The sequence below is a fragment of the Podarcis erhardii genome (assembly GCF_964252035.2).
Source record: "Podarcis erhardii genome assembly, chromosome: 12".
Classification (NCBI taxonomy): Eukaryota; Metazoa; Chordata; class Lepidosauria; order Squamata; family Lacertidae; genus Podarcis; species Podarcis erhardii.
This window is the reverse complement of record NC_138513.1, coordinates 2,936,016-2,959,545: the sequence shown is the minus strand read 5'-3', so window position 1 is coordinate 2,959,545 and position 23,530 is coordinate 2,936,016. Positions and strand designations below refer to the sequence as shown.

Sequence of the window (23,530 nt, the reverse complement as noted above, 5' to 3'; positions counted from 1 at the left end):
TTTTTGCATATATAAAAAACCCAACCTTACACCAAATATAAACTACTTTCTGCATAATATACAGAGATGGGCATTACTTCAGAGACGAGGCGAGATCATAAAGAAGGGCTAGACCAGTAGCCCTTGATGGACCCATCAAGACCATGGCAATGTTCGAAATTAGCCAGGCGCATTTTGCACCTGGCTATCAGCCACATGCAACCAAGTGAGAATGCATGGACACCTGGCTAGTGCCTGATATCTCCACCCTCTGGAGGTGCATTCCTGGGGATCCTTGGATCTGGACTGTTTTCACACCCTAATACTACAGCCTGTAGAATTCTATCAGCTGTATTCTATCTGCACAATCGGAATGATTTTCAGGAACCAAAATGCTTTTTCTGTGCAGTCTGAGTAGGAGCAGGGAACAATGCTATAGTTAATTATTGTTGCTTGTCTTCTCTTACTCCACCTCACTGCCCTGTTCACAGCTGTGAAGAATATCCGTACATTATGAATGGTCACCATTAAGAAAAAGAGGCAGGAATAGGCCAATATATATGTGGACTGTCCCTGAATCAAGTGACTTTTCTTCTTTAATCTAGCTCAAGTTGGTTAACTGACATAACTAGCCAGATGTTTAACTGACGATCGATCAGTCTGTACATCATTTGAAAAATAAGACTTTAGAGCCATCTTGCCCCAGAACAAGAACTAGACATTCCATTTTGGCGACTGCAACCTTGCTTTAAGGAGCCATTTGGCTTCTGACTTAAATATCTGAGTTTCTAACACTGGTCCATGTGTGTGTTTTACATTCTAATGCAAATACTAGGCTGCAGATACAGATCTGAGTAGGGATTTAAAATTACTAGAAGCTAAGTAGCAGGCATCTCAATGCCCAGCCACATTAAACACCCTAATTTTAAGAAGGTAAAACTAACTTAAGCCAGAAGCAGCACACCTTAAGCAGGCAGCAATGGTTGCTTTGTAGAAACAGTCCACCCTACTGCTCTCTTTGCCCGTGACTCAGCAGAGCGCATAGTCTCATTACAGGTAAAGTGCAAACGGGCGGCTGTCATTATCAATGTCTTTTTCAACATGCAGCATAGTGGCCAAGAATATTACCTCTGAATAATCTAACCTCTGCTGCAGATTCACAGATCAGCCTCTATCCTGACCACCTTAGATCCTTTGAGCCTCTCTCGCTGAAAGAATTACTGAGAATGAAGAACTTAAGAGCTATTAAAACCCCTTAGTGACCCTTTTCTTCTCGCTATTAAGATCACATTATTCAAATATTACAATGGGGTTGCTTTTTCCTACAGAACCAGGAAACAGACAAAACGGACATTTTATTAGCTTAGCTAGCCGGACTGCACAACTGCATTCTTCACACCTGCAGATCTGACCCAACCAGCCAAAAATATCAGTCTCTAAGGATTATTGTAAAATGGAAGGATATAGTTGCAAAGCCATCTGCTCTCCCTATTTACACATCACCCAGATTAGCAACTGGAAGTCATTTTCACATTTATTTAGTTCTTTCTGAGCTCAGCTCACCACCACTGCTGAAGGATTAAGGTTTTTAGAGTTCAGAAGTTGCTAAGTTTGCAAAAGGCAGTTTGTATCCTGGGAATGTTTATTTTCGGTGGGTCATCGGAATGGGATGGGGTTCAGAGAAGTACCTGGTGCTAATTATGTAATTAGGAAAGAAAGACCTTGTTCTCATACAGGGAAAATGCATCTTTTCAGTGTTTGATACTTTTTAGTGTTTGATGCTGTATTGTGTTTTTACTATTTTTTATTAGGAGCCGCCCAGAGTGGCTTGGGAAACCCAGTCAGATGGGTGGCATATAAATGAATAATAATCTTAACCAGATGCAACTGACACAGTGAACAAAGCTATTCCACCCATCCAGGATTTCATCCACAGTCAGGCTTCTGATTTGGGAAGTTAAAAGTCTTTGGTCAGCATATCAAGCTGCAAAAATAGTTCCGTATTAGAACAAACTGGGTCGGGGGGGGGGGAGGGCAAGAAAGCCAGCTAAGCCTCAGATCCGAAGTTTAGGAGACAAAAGAGATTCCGTATAGGTCAGAGCCTGTGAGGCAGAACGGTTAACTGGCATGGAGACAATGTCAAATTGTGTACATGACTGTATGCCACCAAGTGCTACAGCAAAGTGTCTCATGTTCAGGCTACAGCATAAATAGAACTAATTTGATCTAATCGAGACGTACCATCTGCCAAAAGGTATTACAGAAGGCAGGCCTCACAGTGGCGGTGGGGGCAGTTGGTAAAAATGTGCTTTTGTTTTTGTCTCTCAAAAGAAAGGGGACAAGTACAGTGGTGCCTCGCAAGACGAAATTAATCCGTTCCGTGAGGCTCTTCGTCTAGCGGTTTTTTCGTCTTGCGAAGCAAGCCCATTGACAGCTTAGCGGATTAGCGCTATTAGCGGTTTAGCGGCTTATCAGCAGATCAGCTGATAAGCGGCTTAGCGGCTTAGGAAAAGGGGGGAAAGGGGAAAAACCCCGCAGGAACTCGCAAGACATTTCATCTTGCGAAGCAAGCCCATAGGGAAATTCGTTTTGCGAAGCGCCTCCAAAACGGAAAACCCTTTCGTCTAGCGGGTTTTCCGTCTTGCGAGGCATTCGTCTTGCGGGGCACCACTGTATGTCTAGAAATTCTTTGGCATGTGCAATGCAAGGACTCTAGTACAATAACACAGAAACGCAGAGGAACTTTACCATCATGGATGAGAACCAAAAAGGAATGTAGGAAACATCCTATCGGCTGAACTGCCCCATTCAAAGAATGTGCAATTCGTAAGAACTGAGCAGTAAGCAGCTACCCAGTTGAAAGACTGAGCAAGCTGCACCTCACACATGTGAATTCTTGAGTGCTCATTCACAAGCAGAAAGCCTAAGTAGTATTTAGTCTGCGTTCATTCAATGAGATGCCGGTCTATGGCTCATTCCTGCAGCTGCCTCCTTCATCTGTCAGCACCTACTCAATTGACTCAAAACAGAATGGGCACTCACAAAAATTGAATCCCAATACAAAACAGTCAGATGGGGCGATGCAAACGATATCCCTCTTATGTAGCCACATCCTAACAAGCTCTTATGCTCCTAAGAATGAAACAGAAAGCAAACTGTCAAGATTCAGTTCCCCTGTGAAATGTCGTCTGCACAAAACGTCTGTATCTTCCAGGAAAGACTCCCCTAAAGAGGTTTTCGGTAAGCCCTTCCAGTGGTAAATAAAGTGGTGCTTTATTGTTTAGGAAAATGCATGGTGACACAAAAATATGTCCTGACAGGTCATTTCACTAAGCAAAAAAACCCCAAAACCACTTGGTCAATTTATCAGTCAAATAATTGTACAAATAAGTAAAGCATTAATCGGTACAACAAACCAAGTCACGCCAATAACAAAAGCAACTGCATCTCTGTAAGGCTTTGGTGCCACCTGATATCGGCATAGCACAACAACAGCTTCACCTGAAAGCTCCTCATTAAATTGCAAGGCTGGGACCAAACGTAGACTTCATGTCGGCTAATTCCCATCCCTTATTCCCACTGTATTGCACTGTTTACTATAGCCTGATGAAGAGTTCTGGAAATCTCAGAAGCCTGCACACTATTTTGCAATGTTTTGGTTGGCCTAATAAAGATATTTGCCTACTATGGAGTTTGGAGTTCTCTTATGGGCAGACACAGTCTATTTTGCTGCTTGTGCATGTGTGCGTTTTCAGGAAACTTTGCAGAACACTATTGGGACACCTCGCCTGGAAGTCCCTCCTTTTCCCACATCAAATGGACTCAATGGTAGCCTCAACTCCTGGGCCATCTAACTGTCTCTAAAAACTTACAGAAGTCCTGTCACTCAAGAGAAAAGCAGTGTCCCCCCGCTCCCCCAAAAATAAAGCATGTTCCTGAGTATGAAAGCCAACAATATCACAAGTCCACTCTGCTGCTTAGATGACCCTTTCACTTGGTCCTGGTTAAGTGGCTAAGAGACCCCTCATCTTGCCAGCTGTTTTCAAACTTATCAGGTCGCTTTAACTTTTGGCTCACCTCTTGGAAAAGTTTGACAAGTCAGAGGATCAAGAGTTGTGAAGAAAGGAGGCTCAGCCTAAAATTTAGGGGATGAGGAAAGCCACCTTTCACTTAACTGGGTTCAACTTTAAAAGTAAAGTCTGTGCTCTTCCTGCAAATGAAGCACAGATAGGGACAACTGTTTAGTCATTTAGTCATGTCCGCCTCTTTGTGACCCCCTGGACCAGAGCACGCCAGGCACTCCTGTCTTCCACTGCCTCCCGCAGTTTGGCCAAACTCATGTTGGTAACTTCGAGAACACTGTCCAACCATCTTGTCCTCTGCCGTCCCCTTCTTCTTGTGCCCTCCATCTTTCCCAACATCAGGGTCTTTTCCAGGGAGTCTTCTCTTCTCGTGAGGTAGCCAAAGTCTTGGAGCCTCAGCTTCAGGATCTGTCCTTCCAGTGAGCCCTCAGGGCTGATTTCCTTCAGAATGGATAGGTTTGATCTTCTTGCAGTCCACACCCCCAAATCAATTCATTGACAACTTGCGGTGGGGGGCATACACTGAAGGGAAAGGGTCCCCAGCACCCCACGATAGCAAAGAGATGTCATTATCTCATTTTGTCCTCTCAAAAGGGAGCTCAGGACAGCTAAAAAACCATGCCAAAATTGGGGAAGAAGTTTAAAATTCAGAGTCAACTGTATGAAGGACTCTGTGATTTGAAAACAATAGATGATGTATGTACTTTTGTTACCAAAGAAAAATCTTTTTTTAAAAAACGTATATTATTATTTTTTAAATCCAGAGTCAAGTTTGTTAAAACTGCAGCAGTTAATACCCACTGTGAAACAGTTTTACATCTGTCAGAATTATTCACATGTTGGTAGAGACTCTGCCCTGCTGCTGAAAAGCACTCGCTGTGCAGTAAATGGCTTGCAACCCAAGTGGGACTTGCTTCCATGTTTGTCAGACTTAACACACACAAACACACTCCAACAGAGGAAGGAGTGATAAGTGATGTCTGAGAACAAGTGATACGAGGAAGTCTTGCAGCAGACAATGGTTTGCAACTCAAAAACAGAGCTTCCATTTACCCAGTCAGCTGCCTCTTCTCCAGCAACAGCCAATATCAAATGCAGAGGGTGATGTAAGAATTCTCGTAATGGACAACTGGGGAATGGCATGTACACATAGAAGAAGTTCCTGCATAATCCTCTCAGAGATGGAGGCAGATTCTGGGCATCCAGTAGGACAAGCACAAATAGTGGGCATTCTTCAGAGGAAAATTCATGGTGCCTTTGCCACTTAAAACAAACCTATGGAAGAAACCAGTACTTCCCAGTTTATCCGGTGTTAAGCATAGGCATTCTTCCATTTTTAAAGGTTATACTCTGGATAGGCATTCTTCCATTTTTAAAGGTTATACTCTGCCTTACCCTTGAGTCAGCTGACAGGGACCACATGCCACTTTGTAGAAGCAGAGATAGCTAAGGTGGTACACCTAGCAGATACTGTCACTCTCCTGGCAGCCCAAGACAGCCAACACACAGGGATGATGGGGACATTTCGGTCCAGCAGGGCCCCCACCCCTGCTGTAAATTATCACACAAAGCAAAGGATGGAGAAGATATAAAAATTACTCAGACCCCAGCACCAATATCTGAAGAGCAACACCAGTATAAAAGCCTGTTGGAATAAATAAGATGCACATGCTCATTTATATAATTTATCTCTTGCCATTCTAGTGTCCGAGCTGCCCTAGTGAGCTGGTGAATTCTGTAAACTTGCTGCACAAAGTGGAATTTGTTCCATTTCCCCCCTCGCGGCACTAACAGAGAAGGGCCACAGTTCTGTCGCAGAGAATGTGCCCTGCGTGCACGATGCCAGGGATTCAATCCCTAGTATCTCCAGGTAGGGCTTTCAAAAACCCTGCCAGTCAGTGTAAGTCAGTGGTGGCCAAACTTGGCCCTCCAGCTGTTTTGAGACTACAACTCCCATCATCCCTAGCTAACAGGACCAGTGGTCAGGGAAATGCAGTCCCAAAGCAGCTGGAGGTGATTACTGAGATAGATGGACAGATGGTCTGACTCAGAATAAGGCAGCTTCCCATGTTCCTAGAAGCATTCTCAGGGACTCCAGGTGGAGCCCTGGTCCATCCAAAAGACCCTTCCCTCAAGAAACCAGAGGCCTTCCTTCTGGGTATTGTCGGTCAGAGGGTGGTAAAGAAGGACCGAACTTTTTTTCTGTATGCAACAACGGCAGCAAGGATACTCGTCGCTAAGCACTGGAAAACCCAAGATTTACCCACACTGGAAGAATGGCAGACGCAACTGATAGACTATATGGAACTGGCCGAGATGACTGGCAGAATCCGAGACCTGGGAGAGGAGAGGGTGGAAGAAGACTGGAAGAAATTCAAGACTTATTTACAAAAACATTGTAATTTGGTTGAATGCTAAGAAGGATGCTAGATCATAAATAATTTGGCACCATTAAATTAGATTGAGTTATGAAGATAAGTTAGATTTAGGAAAGCATAAATTTTTGGATAACCATCAGATCATATTTAAATTTCTAGGATTTGAACATAGGGTATCTGAAACTAGAAAAGTAACATGGGAAAGATAGATAACAACAATGGAAACAAGGCGATAAATTGCTGGGAAAAAATTTATTGTGATGAAGGTAGGAGCGGGAGGCATGAGGGAGTCCAAAGAAGTTGTGAAACTATGTTGAGATATATGCTATATTGTTTATTTTTGTGTATTGTATTAAAAAAATGTTAATAAATATTATAAAAAAAAACAAACCAAAAGACCCTTCCCTCTTCCGGCTCATTTTAGCCCAAAATTGTTAATAAGTTTAGATCTATGAGGTTGGGGATTCAAATCCCAGGTGCCTCAGATATTATGGTCGCTAGCCCAAATGCTGTGGCAATGTCTGCCCAGGTGGCTGCACCCCTGGGGAGGGCCCATAGCACAGAACATAGATAATGGAAATATTCAATTCTTGCCATCCTCCAGGCATCCTCCAGTGGCGCTTATTTTTAGTACATTTATATAGCACTTCAATGTAGGATTGCCAAGATACATCTATAAGTAGCAAAGAGCCCCATAATGTAGGCCATTATTTTGGAATGTTTGTGACTGGACTATCACCATACGCAGGGCTTCACAACAAAAGCGGGCGGAAAAGGAAATTGTGAAATCCCATTAAGTCATTTTTGCTGTATTCTTCATTATAAAAATAGGTGCTTGACAGCTGACTGATATCACTTCCTCAGAACAATCCTGAGAGGTAGGTTAATAATCAGCAGCGTAGCAAGCTTGTTCCCCAAGAGCCCTTGGGCTTTGTATCTGCATCTCCTAACATCCAGCACCAGCCTTCTCCCTCAGTCTCCCACAGGTTAAATTGGGCTTCCTTCTGCTATCATATCGGAGGAACTCCCTTTTCCCTTCAGGATCTGGGCGTTCAGCTGCACACAAGCTGTCATTGTAAGGCTTACAAAAGAAGGTTAACCAACGGCATTCCACAGCGCTTGCAAAACCTACACATTCTTTCCAAATGGATGCATACTGAAAATCTGCAGAGCAATGACATAATGCAAGATCGCGGGTCCGTTTTAATTGACCCGCCACTGCCACGCTCTCAGTTGACGCGGCACAATTATGTACAAGTGGCTTGTTTATTCAAAGCACCCCAGAGGCTGCACTCAGGGCACACGCACCTCTAGGATGATCAGGCCTGGAAATTAACTCCCACCACCATCACAGGAGGAGTTTGTCATGCAAAACTTTGCCAGGGGCTCACACCACGTTCTGTGTAGGGCTGTCCTTAAGCGAATTTCAGAGTTTGAAATTAAGTTGGAGGGAGAAGCAAGTAAGCCAGCCTTTGCAAATGCTCTTAGTGCAGATATCAAAGCTGGCAAATCCAGTCATTCATCAATTACACCAATGCAAGCTACTAACAGGGTCACCCCAGGACAAAACATGTAATCCCCGCTCCCCACTCTGCCACATGACCCTGCCTGGGCAGCAGGTTGGCTGCACCCGATTCCAAGGAGTTTTACACAAGAGGATTCCCCTTTTCAACAAGGAACAGCCAGATGCTTCCGTGGATGAAGTCAACAGCCTTCTCTGTTACCTGTTCCCAAGCATACAGTGGTCTCTGCATATGGAAATGTATTTCATTTTTGTTGTTGTTAAATTTTATTTATACCCTGCCCTCCCCAGCCAAGACCGGGCTCAGGGCAGCTAACACCAGGTATAAAAACAATTGATTGAAATACAACTTAAAAACAAGATTAAAATACAACATTAAAATGCAGCCTCATTTCAGGAGGAACTCAAATCAAAAACTTTTTTGGGGATGAAAATGTCAAGTCTTCACCAAGGCTAACTATCCAGACTGGTCTTACGTGGGCCAGAAAAAAGCCAGGGAAGTCGCCAAATAGGAGTTCCATTACAGAAGGAGAAAGGAAAAAGGAAGAGGGGAGGGAGAGGGAGAGGGGATCAGTTTGATCCAAGCCAAAGGCCAGGTGGAACAACTCTGTCTTACAGGCCCTGCGGAAAGAAATCAGATCCTGCAGGGCCCTGGTCTCATGAGACAGAGCGTTCCACCAGGCCAGGGCCAGTGTTGAAAAGGCCCTGGCTCTGGTTGAGGCTAATCTGACTTCTTTAGGGCCCAGGACCTCTGGGGTGTTAATATTTATGGACCTTAAGGTCCTCCGTGGGGCATAGCAGGAGAGGCGGTCCCGTAGATACGAGGCCGTGGTGGTTGTTATTATATTTATTTAAATTCTACCTTCTTCCCAGACCGGGACTCACCTGCACCTGAAAGTACCCAACATATGACCAGAGGATGCTCACGAAAGCCTTGAAGGTCAGGGCAAAGCAGAGAGCAATGCCTAGTTTCTATTGGAAGCCATCAGACCTTGCAAACTTTGTTTCCCCCACCTTTAAAATGGTAACATGACAAGTTTGTTGCGGGAAAATGTACAGTGACGACTTGTAATGCATTTTGCACATCACCCTTGGAGGGCACTTCACAGGAGTTATTAACTGTCAGCCAACCCTTCTTTATGACAGTCACCTACAGATTATAACAAAAAACAAAGAGCAAAATGTACCTGTTTGCGTGCCTAGAGGCAACAGTTCGATATAGACAACCAGGAAAACAACTCCCAACAAATGAATTGTGCATTTAAACAAACAGAAGCCCAGCTCACACGCTGTGGTAAACCACAATTCAGGGACAGGCATGTTACTCTCCAAATGTTGCTGTGATACAACTGCCACATGCAGAGTCTGCAAATCTAAGGATTCAATACTATGAAAGAAAAACTGAAGAAATCGCCACTCCTGCTTAAAAGGGACAAATAAAGTCTGTATTGTGAAGATTACTACACTTCAGGGGTGAGGAAACTTCAGATCAGGGGCTGAATGTGCCTCCCCAAGCCACACCTCCCACCAGTCCCGCCCCACACCTTTCTTGCATGCTTTTGCCAGGTTTTAATGCATCCTGGAACCAAGATACTGAATCTTCCTTGCCTGAAGAAGGGAGAGATTTGGGGTGTGGAGGGTGCAGAGGAAACATCTGGCTTCTGTGTGGCTGGGATTTAGTCTAGGCGACAGTCATTCCCCCCTTTCCGTCCTTGACCCTTGGCTGAAAAAGGTTTCCCAGCCCCATTCTAACAAGCAGCATTTAAAAAAACAAACATAAAATATATAATGAATAAAATTATTCCACATTAAACAACTTAAAAAGAAAGTTCTCATTTAAAGAAAAAAAAGCCTCACATACACTGCACCAGATTTTTGGTCTTGTTAAATTGCAGGATCGACAACTTCCATTTAGCTGAACGAGCTGCTTTGCAAAATGAGGCGGCTCCAGTTGATTCCGCAGCACAAACAGTGCTTCATCCCTCCCAGACAATACAAAAACTGTCTTGGAAATATGACCTAATCCTATGCCAGAAAAGACAGCCTGCCCTTCCACCCACCAAGATCCCACTCCAGATGAATAATGCATCTTATTAAAGCAGCCACAGCACGGAAAGGGGCATTAAGACTAAGAAATATCATTAAAACCCTTTCCTAAATTCAGTTTCTGGCTCTGGCTGGCCAGCTTTGCGATCGCAGCCCTCATGCACTCTGTCTGAAACTAGAAATCTCCAGAGATGCCCAGTGACTCCTCAGCCCAGACCCACCCAGTTCAGCAGGGCCCAGCTAGCAATGGCCTTCCCAGCACACTGGCTTCACGCAAGAGACTATTGTGGGCGTCAAAATATTCAAGGCACCAACCATCAGCTGATTCCATATCCCTGTGTGCCACAAGTAGCCTCTGGCTTCACAAGCCCCAAAGAGAATCAAAGGGCCATTGATGGGAGCTGAGCAGTCTGCTAAAAGTGCTGTAATTTCTGTATATATCACATAAGCAGACAACAATCCTATTTAAAAGCAACAGTCTTGTATTCTTCACATTTTAAAATGTAATTAGGGCAAGACCAAGAAGAACAGGCAACCTGTAATGATTAAATACGCCTGCAGGCAGCTCCGTGGTGGTTTGTTTCTTTTTGCAGCTGGGTTGGTCCTCGTTTTCTTCCCCCTGCATGCGTTTTCCATGGAGAAAATGGAACCGGGTACTTGAATACGAATACCATGCAAACAATATGAGACAAGCAAGTACCAACAGTGTTGGGGAAATCCCAGGAGTCACGAGCACACAGCCATTTAATAACCGAAAGCTGGTGCCCAGGAGTTTGGGCTGGGGAAGATGGAAGCTGCAGACTAAAGTATGTGGAGTGCAGCGGAGTCCGTTTTATGTCCAGGTGAAAATGTGTCCCATCTTCCTAAGCTCTGAGCAGGATATACTATGGAACTGCTTTGTATACTCTTAATCTGTTGCTTATTACGCAGTCTTTGCCATTTCCTGGTTCTCGACGATTTTAGCTGTTTTCATCCCGTATTGGATGGCATCCAATGTTAGCCTTCCTCAGAGTTGACATATTGAAATTGATAGACACGGCTACCTTGGGTATATTTCAGCTGGGTCTACTCGGCAAACCTAGTCAGATACAGCTGTCTATTTTGAAACTGTTTTAGCATTTTAGTAAACAACAACACCAGGTGGAAGTTACCTCCACACCCTAATTCAAGGCCACACCTGAGCTACTCCCTTTATGCCACCTACTCTATGTATACTTCAAACTCAGCCAGAAATCAGCTTTTTCATTTTTTAAAAAATCACAATAATTCAGCTTTGCTGCCTCCAACCAAGGGTAGACCTAACTGCATCTGTATTCATATTAGGGTAGATAAAAATCAAAATTAAAAATTAAAAAATCAGATTTTTTAAAAATTTTAATCAATTTTTTTTTATTTAAATTGGGTTTTTAAAATAAAATGCTTTTGGAGGAAAAATCTTTCTAAAGATAGTTTTCTATTTAAGTTACATTATAGTCCAAAGGCTATTCATCATGAAATAAAGATTTATTTTAAGGTTTTCATGTGTGTTAAATCTCAGTCTGTTGTTTTGTTTTGTTTTTTTAAAAAAAGTTTAACCACATCAGTTAACAAACATACATGCATATGCTATGTTATTGTTTTAGTTAAATTGTTATTAAGGAAATGATTATTTTTCTCCTTCCAATAAAGTACAGCAGAAAAGTTGTCCAAATATAAACAGTTATTAAACCTCACAATAATTTCATAAAATAAAAAAATTCCTTCCAGTAGCACCTTAAAGACCAACTGAGTTAGTTCTAGGTATGAGCTTTCGTGTGCATGCACACTTCTTCAGATACCAGCTTAAGTGTGCATGCACACGAAAGCTCATACCTAGAACTAACTCAGTTGGTCTTTAAGGTGCTACTGGAAGGAATTTTTTTATTTTGTTTTGACCATGGCAGACCAACACGGCTACCTATCTGTAACTGGAATACTTTCATAATTATCTATGTATTTCTAATAGTATAACCAAATCAGTAATTTTTGATATAACTGTAAAAAGTACTCTGAAATTTTATCATTCCAAAAATGAAACCTTCTAGTTGTAAATACAATATTAAGCTGATACCAGCAAGAATGAGTCTTTATGTAAAAAATAATAATGATTTAAATCAAGTCTTACTGACTAGTGATTTAAATCATGATTTAAATTGATTTGATTTAAATCAAATCCACCCTGATTCATATGGCATTTAGCTTGATCTCATGCAGAATGGAGCCATTTTGGAGGAAGGGCTTGAAGTTTTTTACAGGCATTTTCTTTAAATAAGAGGGCCAGGAATGAATTCCTCCCATGACTGCAGACTTTGCTGTTCATTTTCCTGACCTTTCCTACTCACAGACACATCCTACCCCATTAGCAAACCTACGGGAAGCCTGAAAGCTTTCTTGCGTGACAGGAAAAAGATGACAGTAAGAGCTCTTAAGCTGAAGGCCACGCGGGGTTGAGGTCTTCACAATTTATTTCCTTTGCCTGCACAAATTTCTGGATCCACCTATCCAAGCAAGGAAGAATCCGGGCCAGTCGTGTAGAGTCCTGGTTAAGAGGACAGAGCTCTAGGTCACAAGGCCCTCGTTCAAACGTCACTCAAAGCCAGTGTTAGAAATTAGCCAGGCGCCAGGCGCATTTTGCGACTGGCACAGGTCCAATTGCAACCACATGGCGATCCCTGGGTAGTAATAATAATAATAATAATAATAATAACAACAACAATTTATTATTTATACCCCGCCCATCTGGCTGGGCTTCCCCAGCCACTCTGGGCGGCTTCCAAAAAAATATTAAAATAATGTAATACATCAAACCTGGGTACCAGGTTGGTGTCAGACATTTCCACCTGGCTGTCCCCCCCCCCCAACTTTCTTAAGCAGATAATCAGAAGAGTTTGTTTATTGCATTTATATCCCAACTTTTTCTCCAAGGAGTACATGGTTCACTCCCCTCCTCAATTTTTCTTGTTTTTAATATTCTATTGGGAGCCGCCCAGAGTGGCTGGGAAAACCCAGTCAGATGGACAGCGTATGAATAATAATTTATCTATCTATCTACCGTATTTTTCGCCCTATAGGACGCACTGTCCCATAAGGCGCACCTAGTTTTTTGGGGGGGAAATAGAGGGGGGGAAATTATTTTTCCCCCAGGCGCGGGGCTGGGGCGGGGGAGGCAACTCTCTGCAAGCCGTGGGAGCCCAGTGCTGGCTCCCGCTGCTTGCTGAGAGGTCCGCGAAGCCTGGATGCGCTGAGCTCAGCGCGTGCAGGCTTCAGCATGCAGGCCACTCTCCGCAAGCAGAGAGAGGTCCGCGAAGCCTGGAGAGCGAGAGGGGTCGGTGTGCACTGACCCCTCTCGCTCTCCAGGCTTCACCGAAAGCCTGTATTCGCCCCATAGGACGCACACACATTTCCCCTTCATTTTTGGAGGGGGAAAAGTGTGTCCTATAGGGCGAAAAATATGGTATCTATCTATCTATATATATCTCTATCTATCTATCTATCTATCTATTAATCAATCCCTACAATGACCCTGTGAGGTGGATTAAGAGACTGGGACTCACTCCATGGTCACCCAGTGAGTTTCAGAGTGAGGATTTGAACCCAGATCTCCCAGGTCCTAGTATGACACTCTAACCACTACACTACACTGGCTTCCGAGAGAACCTCTGCTATGGGGCAGCTCTATAAATTAAGCAGGCAAATCAATATGGGGAAAGCAAAATGCCACTTAAGAGAAGGATCTGAAATATTTTCCTTGAAGCCTGAATTTGTTTTATTCTGGATTGTTTTATTGGATCTTTTAATGCGTTGTAAACAGCTTTGAGGGGTTTTTTCTCTTTAAAATATAAAGCAGTATAAAAATGAAATGAATAAAAATAAATCCCAGCTGGGGTGGAAATGGCGCCTAGACAATTTGTTGTGGCGACCGTAATCCAGGTTTGAGGTAGCATTTGGTGATTAGCTTATATATCTGAGTTTCTAACACTGCCTAAAGCATGAAGCCAAGCCTTAGCTGAGTTAAAGGTTACAGATAATGTAGGCAAAGCAATCTGAGCACTCCAGAGGAGTGCTGTATAGGTAGTAGAATTTGCATTTAACTTTCGCTTATCTCCCAACTGAAGCCCAGAGTTCCACCCTGTCACTTCGCTGAGGAGCATCCCCTGGCATCTGATGAAGCCCTGCATGCTCTCCATGGCAGGCTGGATTTGAGTAGCAACAACAGATGCCGCCTGTCCTTCACAGCGAGGGACCTTTAAGAAGCCCAAGCTGTTCTGTTCAGCCAAGCTGTTCCACAAGACCCCCAAACATACTTCACTTTACTGCTCTGCATGCCAATCTTTTACCATGGTATGATCCTTGCATCAGCCACCCCCACATCAAATCCCAAGTCTACCACCGAAAGCCTGGGGGAATTTCTCCCAACATGCATACAGAAGAGCAGGCACAGCACCATATATACAGTACAAACTTAAGAGGCACAGATCACCCCTGTGACTCCAAGCTGCAAGCTGGCAAAGCAGAGGAAAATGAGCAGAAAAGGGCCTTGTCTTGCCCAGCACAAGGTGACTGTGAGCCAAAACCTCCCTCCTGCCGCTCAGCTGCTAAGCCCTGTGCCAGCAGCTGGGGAGGAAGCCAATTCAAGGGAGAGAGCCTACCTTTTAATTTATTTAAAATATTTGTACCCCACCTCTTACCTGCAAGGGTTTCCAAGGTTGCACACAAGCATAAAAACACAGGGCGTCAGCAAATAATACTTGAGTTTTCCAACTGAACCTTCCAGCTTATAGAAGCAACATCGCATCACACTCGACAGAGTGTTAGAAATTTAGTTATAGAAGCTAGGTGCCCAATGGCTCCTTAAACCAAGGTTGCAGTTGGCAAAACGGAATGTCTAGTTGCCATTTTGGAGCAAGACGGCTCAAGTGTCATATTTTTCAAATGATGGACTGTGGTTGTTTATCAGTTAAACATCTGGCTGGTTCGGAGGACAAGCCTGAGCTAGGTTAAAGAAGTCACCTGATTCAATCCACATCTATAGTGGCCTATTCCGAACTCTTTGTCTTAATGGTGACTGCTCCTGCTCATAGATTATTCTCACAGGGCAGCATGGCAACAAATGCGTACACTTTCTCCTCATCATTTATTGGAATGAGGACTTCATCTAAATTTAAATATTTCCATTTATTTATTTATTTTGGAGCTGCTACAAATATGGACAGGCTAATCTTTGGAGTCCATACCTAAAAGCAAAAAAAGGGGGTGTTTCTTTCTTCCAGCAATGATCATCTGAACAGCATGTCATCTGAGCAACAGATTGTTAAAAAACATGATGGTTATTTCAAAAGTATTCTATGACAACATGCTTACACATTTGGATATCCAGGCTATGACTGGTCAGATCAACATATGAAGGAAAAGTCCAAGTCAGAGTTCCCATCTGGACTCCCAAGTTCGATATCCAGCAATTAATTATTCATCCCTGGCTTTTGATTAAAGCCATAAAAAGCCAAACTCAATGCACCAACATCCCGTAAAAAGCCATTAGGTTTCTTTTAATGCAAAGAGCTGTGCCAACTGTGCCTGATTAAATGTGCCTTGACAGATTTACTCACAGGCTGATTGGTGGTTTCACTTAAATCATAAAATCTGTCATATTCCTATCAGGATTTTAGAATTTTACTGCACTCAAAGGATAGCTCTTCACTGGGCCTTCCACCTTGGCCAAGTTCTGGTGCTGTGAATGCAGCTCAAACGCAGATCATGTGCAGAAATTTCATAACAGCTTTCTTTTCATTAGGATGGACAGAGGCAATTTGGGATGTGTGGGACCCTGCAGTCTTTCAGATGTTGCTAGACTCCTTGATCATGCTGGCTGATCATCATTTGCACAGCCACATGTTCCCCATCCCTGCTGGAGAGTTTGGGCCTCAGGCCCATCTGCTTTCCTATAGGAAAAAGGTGACCACCAGAATAACCACAATATTTGAGACTTCAGCTATTAAGTACAGGGTTGATCACAGAAATGAAAGCTGTCAGCATTCTCCACTGCGCCAGAAGCATTATCAAACCCATCTGTTTAAACCAGTGTTTGAAAAGAGATTGGTAATAAATGAGAAGTGAGTTACTTTGGGCAAGTGAGACTTTGATCCAGGACCCAATAAAACCATCGGATTCTGAAGAGCTGAGGCGTGACTTCCTGCAACAGAGTGGAAGGGCTGGATGGGAAGCCTACAATTTGCCTGCTTTCAGCACATAAACTGCATCCTGCCTCTGTTTGCTCCTAATAGAATCTCAAGAGCTCTCACTGAGCAGCTATGTAAAATGAAAACAAATAGCTATCCTAGAACATGAATAGGCAAACTAAGGCCCAGGGGCCAGATCCGGCCCAATCACCTTCTAAATCTGGCCCAAGGAGGGTCCGGGAATCAGCGTGTTTTTACAGGAGTAGAATGTGTGCTTTTATTTAAAATGCATCTCTGCGCTATTTGTGGGGCATAGGAATTTGTTCCTTTTTTTCAAAATATAGTCGACCCCCCACAAGGTCTGAGGGCCAGTGGACCGGCCCCCTGCTGAAAAAGGTTGCTGACCCCTGCCCTAGAATAATTATTATTATTATTATTATTATTATTATTATTATTATTATTATACCCCGCCCATTTGGCTGGGTTTCCCCAGCCACTCTGGGTGGCTTCCAACAGAACACTAAAATACAATAACCTATTAAACATTAAAAGCTTCCCTAAACAGGGCTGCCTTCAGATGTCTTCTAAAAGTTTGGTAGTTATTTTTCTCTTTGACATCTGGTGGGAGGGCGTTCCACAGGGCGGGTGCCACTACCGAGAAGGCCCTCTGCCTGGTTCTCTGTAACTTGGCTTCTTGTAGCGAGGGGACAGCCAGAAGGCCCTCAGTGCTGGACCTCAGTGTCTGGGCAGAACAATGGAGGTGGAGACGCTCTTTCAGGTATACTGGACCGAGGCATGTAGACCTCCTACATGCTTGCCATCACCCCACCAAAGCAAAAGTATGTCACTAAAAGTATGCCACTACTACTTTTCAAAGTGTTCCAATTCAGGCTAGGCAATCTCCAGACCAGCTCTTCCCCAACTCTGTGCTCTCCACATGTTTTGGATGACAACTCCCATCAAGCTGGGAAAGGCTGCTGCAGCAGAAACAAGGGTGCCTTCACGCCCGGCTCTAGGCCAGATACACGCTCTGCCCGATGAAGCACAACTCGAAAGAGTGCACGCCTTAACTACTGGTCCTACACATCTTTTTCTGTGGTATGAAGCAGTTGCCAAGAGAAAGTCGCCCAGGAGCAGGAAGCGTTCTGGCTTCATTCCGAAAAACCACCACCATCCATGTGGGAGGCAGCATCCAAATATAAAGAGATTTAAGGAGTAATATCAACTCATCTGTTTAGCAGCAATAATCAGATTCCCAATATGGATTGAATAATTCCTGCCTTTGGTTTGCTGCCAAGGTAAACACAGGAGCAGTGACGGTCCTGCCTGGCTAACCAAAACTTAATTACAGCTGTTTCAAATTGAAGGCACCCATCTGCTTGAATATCAACAGACCACAGAGATCTATCAAGGCCTCCATTGCCTATCTGATGCCATGCAGCTAATTAACCTCTGAAATTAGGGGGTTGTTGCCACCCCGCTCTGTTTATCGGGTTCGACTGGAGTCATTTCAAAAGAAGAAGTCCTGAATAGACTTGCTGGGTTGGAACTGGGTGGTGGCAATGGAGGAGGAGGAGGACAGACATACTGGCAATACAATGACATGAATCGGAAGAGAAGCAAGCGTCCATAAATCACAAACTAAATTAGATCTGGATTCTGCAAGTCATGGGGCATAAATAACACTGGACAATTAAAGCAAAGGCAGGAGCCCAAGACGAATCTGCCAAGGAGTGACAAAAAGAAGCAATAAACAGAACATTCACGAGCCATAATGGCCAGTGTAGACATTTAAAAATGGTTGTAAAATCCTTCAAGCCACCAGCACAAGGCTTGCCAACTGTTTACTAGCCGAGAGAATACAAAGGGCCCAAACATACAGTGATAGCAACAGCAGAACAGCAATTGCAACAGGTCCCTTGTAGGTCTACTAATGCCTCGTGTACGCAAACACTTCTGACAATGGCTGGCATGCCATGTGCCACATCGACATAGGCTACAGGTATTTCAAGTTGTTTCTCCACAGCAGGAGATCTAGGTGTCTTTCAGCCCAGCACTGCAAGCCCAGGACAAGCAGGAATCTTTCCAAGGTCTGGAAGAGACTTCTGTTACCCAATATCCTTTTAACTCAGGCTTATGAAGAGCCACTGATCACCTATGGCGAGTAGGAATAGTCTCCAGGTAAACTTTCATAAACAGGAATAGAACATCTTTTCTTTGCACTCTGAGGCCACAAATGTGCGGCAAGTTATTAGCAGAGATACGTGAAGGCAATCTGATTTTGTATGATCTTACAAACCTGGTACAATCTATTCAGAAGGCAATTTTAACTGGAGATACCAGAAATCAAATCCAGGGCCTTTGACAACTTCTGTGCAATACTATGGTTGTGCCGAAGAGGCAGCCCAATGTTTGGCTGGATCATGGGGAGAGAGGATTACACAGGTTGACCAATCCAGCCGGGAGCTGCCCAAGAATGTAAGGAGAGCTTGACACCAGCATATTTTTACTTAAATCAAACCACATCCAGAAGCAAAACCACAACTACACCACACATAGCACAAAAGTAGTGCAGGGCAATGTGCAGAAAGCTGCAACTGCACCAACATAACCTGAATGAGACCTCAAAGGTCATCTAGTCAAAACTCTCTGCCAATGCTGGAAATTCATTGCTACAGCATCCCCAATATTGGGTCAAGCATTGAAAAACCTCTCATGAAGCACGGCACGACACCTTCAAATGTGGTCTACTCCATGGTCAAATAACTCATGCAACAGGACATTCTTTGGTGGAAATCCTTTTTCTTGTAATCTGAACCTGCTAGTCCAGACCCTCCACTCTAGAGCAACAGAAAACAAATTTATCCCACCATGCATGTGACTATGAATATGAACATATTTGAAAATGGTCATCATATCACACCTTAAATCATCCCCACATCTGGGCTAAACAGACCCAACTCTTTCTCATTGGATTTGCTCTCTAAGCCCTCACCATTTTTGCCGCCCTCTTCTAGACATTCCAGACAGCGGAGTGACTTACTCTTCCTGACCACCTTGTTTCTCCTCCCTGTGTGAGCACAAGTGGCTTTCAAGACGAAAAACTGCAGAGCTAATTCAGTAAGAGCCACATACCTGCCCTGCAAAATAAGCTACACCCTGATTTAATAATATCCTTGAATTTCAATCTGCAGACTGATCTGTGACAGTCTTCCATGATTCTCTATGTTGCAGAAGCCTTTTTTAGGTCTGCATAGGTCTCTCCCTTTGTTCCTCTTTCACTTACTCTATGTAACTGTCATCTAAATAATCTTTTCTCATTTCCCTTCAACCATATCATGAACTAGTCCCTCTCCCATTGTACTGACATACACTTGAGACATTCTTTTCTTTTTTCCCCCTTAGTGATCAGAGGAGGAATGACTGCTGTGAAGAGCACAGAGAGAAAAAACGCCATGGCACACCTGTAGCAGAAAAAACAGGCGCCTTCCTCTGCCCTAGCTGCATCAAAACATGCCTCTCCTGCATCAGTCTCTACAGCCATAGCAGGCGCTAGAACTCTCCAATGGTTTGACTTTATCCCCAACGGTGCACTCTTCCATTGTCTTCCAAGTCAGACGGATACCAACAACTGAAAAGACAACCACTTGAAGCATGTTTTAACTTGTGGTTAACACTCCTCAAGCCCTTGAGGTGAGACATGCTATGAAATAAATAAATAAAAACAAATAACCAAGATGACTCTATATCCAACACTGATAAAAAATGTGCTTTTAATGCTTCACTGCAGAGAAAATAAAGAGCAAAGGGATGCTTTGGATCCGTGGCCCAGAACAAATTATAAGTCTTTACAAACCGTGCTATAAACAAAAGTTTGTCTGTCTCGGCAAGTTTTGGTGCTTCTCACTCACTACAAACTTTGGCTTTTAAGCAATCCTGCAAAATGGAGAGCTCTGTGTCATGCACGGAGGAGGCAGAGTTGGGAAAGCAATGTAAGCAAGAGGACAGCTGGGGGATAGTGGGGGGAAACCACGAAGCAGAAGAGTTAGAGAGTACGGAAATTTCAGGGTCCAGGACCACAAGTGCTGCAGTGCCTGAAGACCGTTAACATTGGAGGTACCACAGCTCTCCGCCCTTTCACTGCTTCAGACAAACACAGCTACCCTTCTGGAATTTTAATTTTAAGAGGCTCTCTAGCGAAAAGTGAATGTGGCAATGACAAAGCAGGCAGGCAGGCTTGGTATGCACTTGAAGGCGGGGGGCGGATTCATTCAGCAAGAGGCCCCTTCCTACCCAAGAACAGCAGGGCCCTATGTCTAAACTTACCCGAGGCAGCGTCGCACTCATACCACACTCATTTAATACTTAAAATATGACAACTGTTCCTTCTAAATCGGTGCGCCCAGCTTGAAGCTAGGCCCGATTTATAAAAATAGCTTGCCGCTCAGATCCCTTGTGCCGATGACTGGGCAGAGTTACTGTATAGGCCGGCCGTGCCTCTGCTGCTGCATCCACGCAGCTCACCACACCCATCCCCTCAAGCAGCGGTTCTGCGATCGCTTATCCTGGCTGCGTTGCTGGATTACAGCACAAAATATCCCCTGATGCAATGCTAGAACCATCCCTGTAAAAGCTGGGAAGGAGACCAGCCAGTCATAGCTGCAGAAAGGCAACAGCAGATGAGGAACCACGTAACCAGGAAGGGGGAGGCGGGGAAGAGGGGGAGAGGGGGAGAGAGAGAGGCAGAAGTCTCCGATCAGAAGCCAAGATGCAAAGGAGACAAAAGATTTCACTCAAAATCCAGGTCTTTGAGGACTTGCTACAGTTGAGAAGGCAAGGGAGAAGAAAACCAGGAATTCTTTGCAGCATGCTGCACTACAGAGCTGCCACCCTCCAACGTGGTACTTTTAAATGTTGGCAGAACATGTCCTGGCCAGCACAGTTGTGCTGGCTGGGGATGATGGGAATTGTAGTCCAAATCATATTGAGGGCACCAGGTTGGGGACAAATGCTCTAGACCGTCAAACTTTATGCCTTTCCCCCGCCCAGTTTTCACTTCCTCTGGGCTGACATAACTCAGGCATCTTCCCAAGACAGATGTCCTCCTAATTTAGTCAAGATGTTCCTCCCAACGCCCCTTTCTGCAAGTTTGCTGTTGTCCCTATTAGCATCTATCATTATTGCAGCCCATCCCTGCCTTCCACCACTTAGAAGGCTGTTAATTAGCTGGCAGATCAACACCCCCTCCAAATGTTCCTGCTCTGTGAAGTTTTGCAAAATGCCTCCACCTTACAGGACTGCACCCAGAACACAATAAATGACACTGTGTTAGCATGCAAGCCAACATTCTGGTATATGGGAAGATGAAATGTTTGCGGAGTGGCCTAAACTGCAATTCTGAACACATGCCAAAGAAATGAAGTTTGTATGTTTCGGAGGAGGGACATGGAAAAGGAAAACACTTGGAAGAAGAAGAGTTTGGATTTGATATCCCGCCTTTCACTCCCCTTCAGGAGTCTCAAAGCGGCTAACATTCTCCTTTCCCTTCCTCCCCCACAACAAACACTCTGTGAGGTGAGTGGGGCTGAGAGACTTCAGAGAAGTGTGACTGGCCCAAGGTCACCCAGCAGCTGCATGTGGAGGAGCGGAGACGCGAACCCGGTTTCCCAGATTACGAGACTACCGCTCTTAACCACTACACCACACTGGCTCTCTACACCACACTGGAAGAGTAAAATGCAAAGTTTCTAGCTATGCCACCAAGAGTTGCACCACACATTTAACGCAGTTAAAATACAAAGTCTGATATCATTTCACTCCAGACTCTCACAGATGACCTGTATTATACACGCTGGGATTCAGGCCCGATGCCCAGGATGAGGGAAAGGGCAAGAGAAAGGACTGGCGAGCTTATCAAGTTTCCAAGAGCTGCTGTCGCTTGGGAGGACGCCGTAAACAGGAATTCCCCCCACCCCACCTTTTCCCAAAATGCTTGGGTTCTGCAACAGGGCGGGCTTTTGTTTGTTTGAAAAAATGGGGAAGGTGCATGATGCTCAAGGCCACACACACACACACACACGACTTCTGTTTCAGTGTATCTGAAGAAGTGTGCATGCACACGAAAGCTCATACCTAGAACTAACTCAGTTGGTCTTTAAGGTGCTACTGGAAGGAATTTTTTTATTTTGTTTTGACCATGGCAGACCAACACGGCTACCTATCTGTAACCAACACCCCCGACGGTTACTCCGAGCACATTGGAAATGCTCCCTCTCGCAGCGATCGCTCCCATGCGCGCGCACAAATCCTGGGTACTTTCCAACTAGCACTGCAGACAGTCCACACCCACCCCGAGCGAGAGCGCGAGCGAGCCAGCTGCCTGCCGGACAACCCCGTCCCCGCGGCGGAGCCCCTAACCTCCCCACCCACCCACCCACCCTGCTTCCTCCCTTCCCTTGCCTCCCAGCACGCGGCGGGGCGTCCCAGAGCACCCACTCTGCGCACCCCGCACACGCGCCCCGCTTTCCTGCGCCCCACCCGCCCGGATCCCCCACCTCCCCACATTCCCGGCTCTCCGGGCTGAAGTCTGCCGCCCGCCACGCCGCAGATTCCTGGCAAACCCTCGCCCCGGCGCGCACATGCCCAGCCCTCGCTTGGCTCTCCGGGGCCTGGCAGCTGCAGACCTCCAAGTCAGGGGCCCAGGAAGGGAGGGATGGCGCGCGCACCCCCCCCAACACACACACACACACACACACACCCTGACCCAGAAGGGCACCCCCAAAGTTGCAGGGAATTAACTGCCCAGGTGGCAATGCATTGCATATGCAAGGAGACCCCCCCCCACCACCACCACCACCTCGCGCGCGCCCGTCCCTGAAAAGTGCCCGCCCCCCGGGGGGGGGACACTCCTGGGCCCCCCACAACCAACCCCTCCCTGCCTCCCCACCCCACCCAAGGGACCCCCCCATTGGCCCCGCCCTGTCCTCCCCCTCTCCATGGTCCCCCCCTCCTTGAAGGCACCCCAAACTTAGCCCCTTCCTGCTTCCCTCTCCCCCGCTTAACCCCTTCCGCCCCACGGCCCCCCACTATTAACCCTTTGCTGCTCCGACCTCTCCCCTCCCCAAGGAAACACCCTCACAATTTAACCCCTTCCTTCCTTCCTAGTGCGCAGCGCCCCCCCCCCCTCCAAAGTCCAAGCGCCCCTGCTGCCCCCTCGGGGGGGAACCCTCCCCAATTAACCCCTTCCGCCCCACGGCCCCCACTAGTAACCCTTTGCTGCTCCGACCTCTCCCCTCCCCGAATTGCCCCCTCCTAAGGAAACATCCCCCA

At 45.3% G+C, this 23,530-nt stretch overlaps 1 protein-coding gene across 14 annotated transcripts in view; it reads right to left on the bottom strand.

The window, feature by feature from the left end:
• MAP4 (microtubule associated protein 4) overlaps nucleotides 1-20,689 on the bottom strand; it is a 212,158-nt gene extending 191,469 nt beyond the window's left edge. For 3 of the 14 annotated variants that reach the window (XM_081834134.1, XM_081834124.1, XM_081834131.1), the window contains exon 1: nucleotides 20,528-20,685. The gene's annotated coding sequence lies outside the window, so the exon portion shown is untranslated. Of the gene's footprint in view, nucleotides 1-20,527 lie in introns of all 14 variants that reach the window. The other 11 variants (XM_081834128.1, XM_081834127.1, XM_081834130.1 and 8 more) reach the window with 6 other exon arrangements.
• Between the last annotated feature and the right edge of the window lie 2,841 nt (nucleotides 20,690-23,530).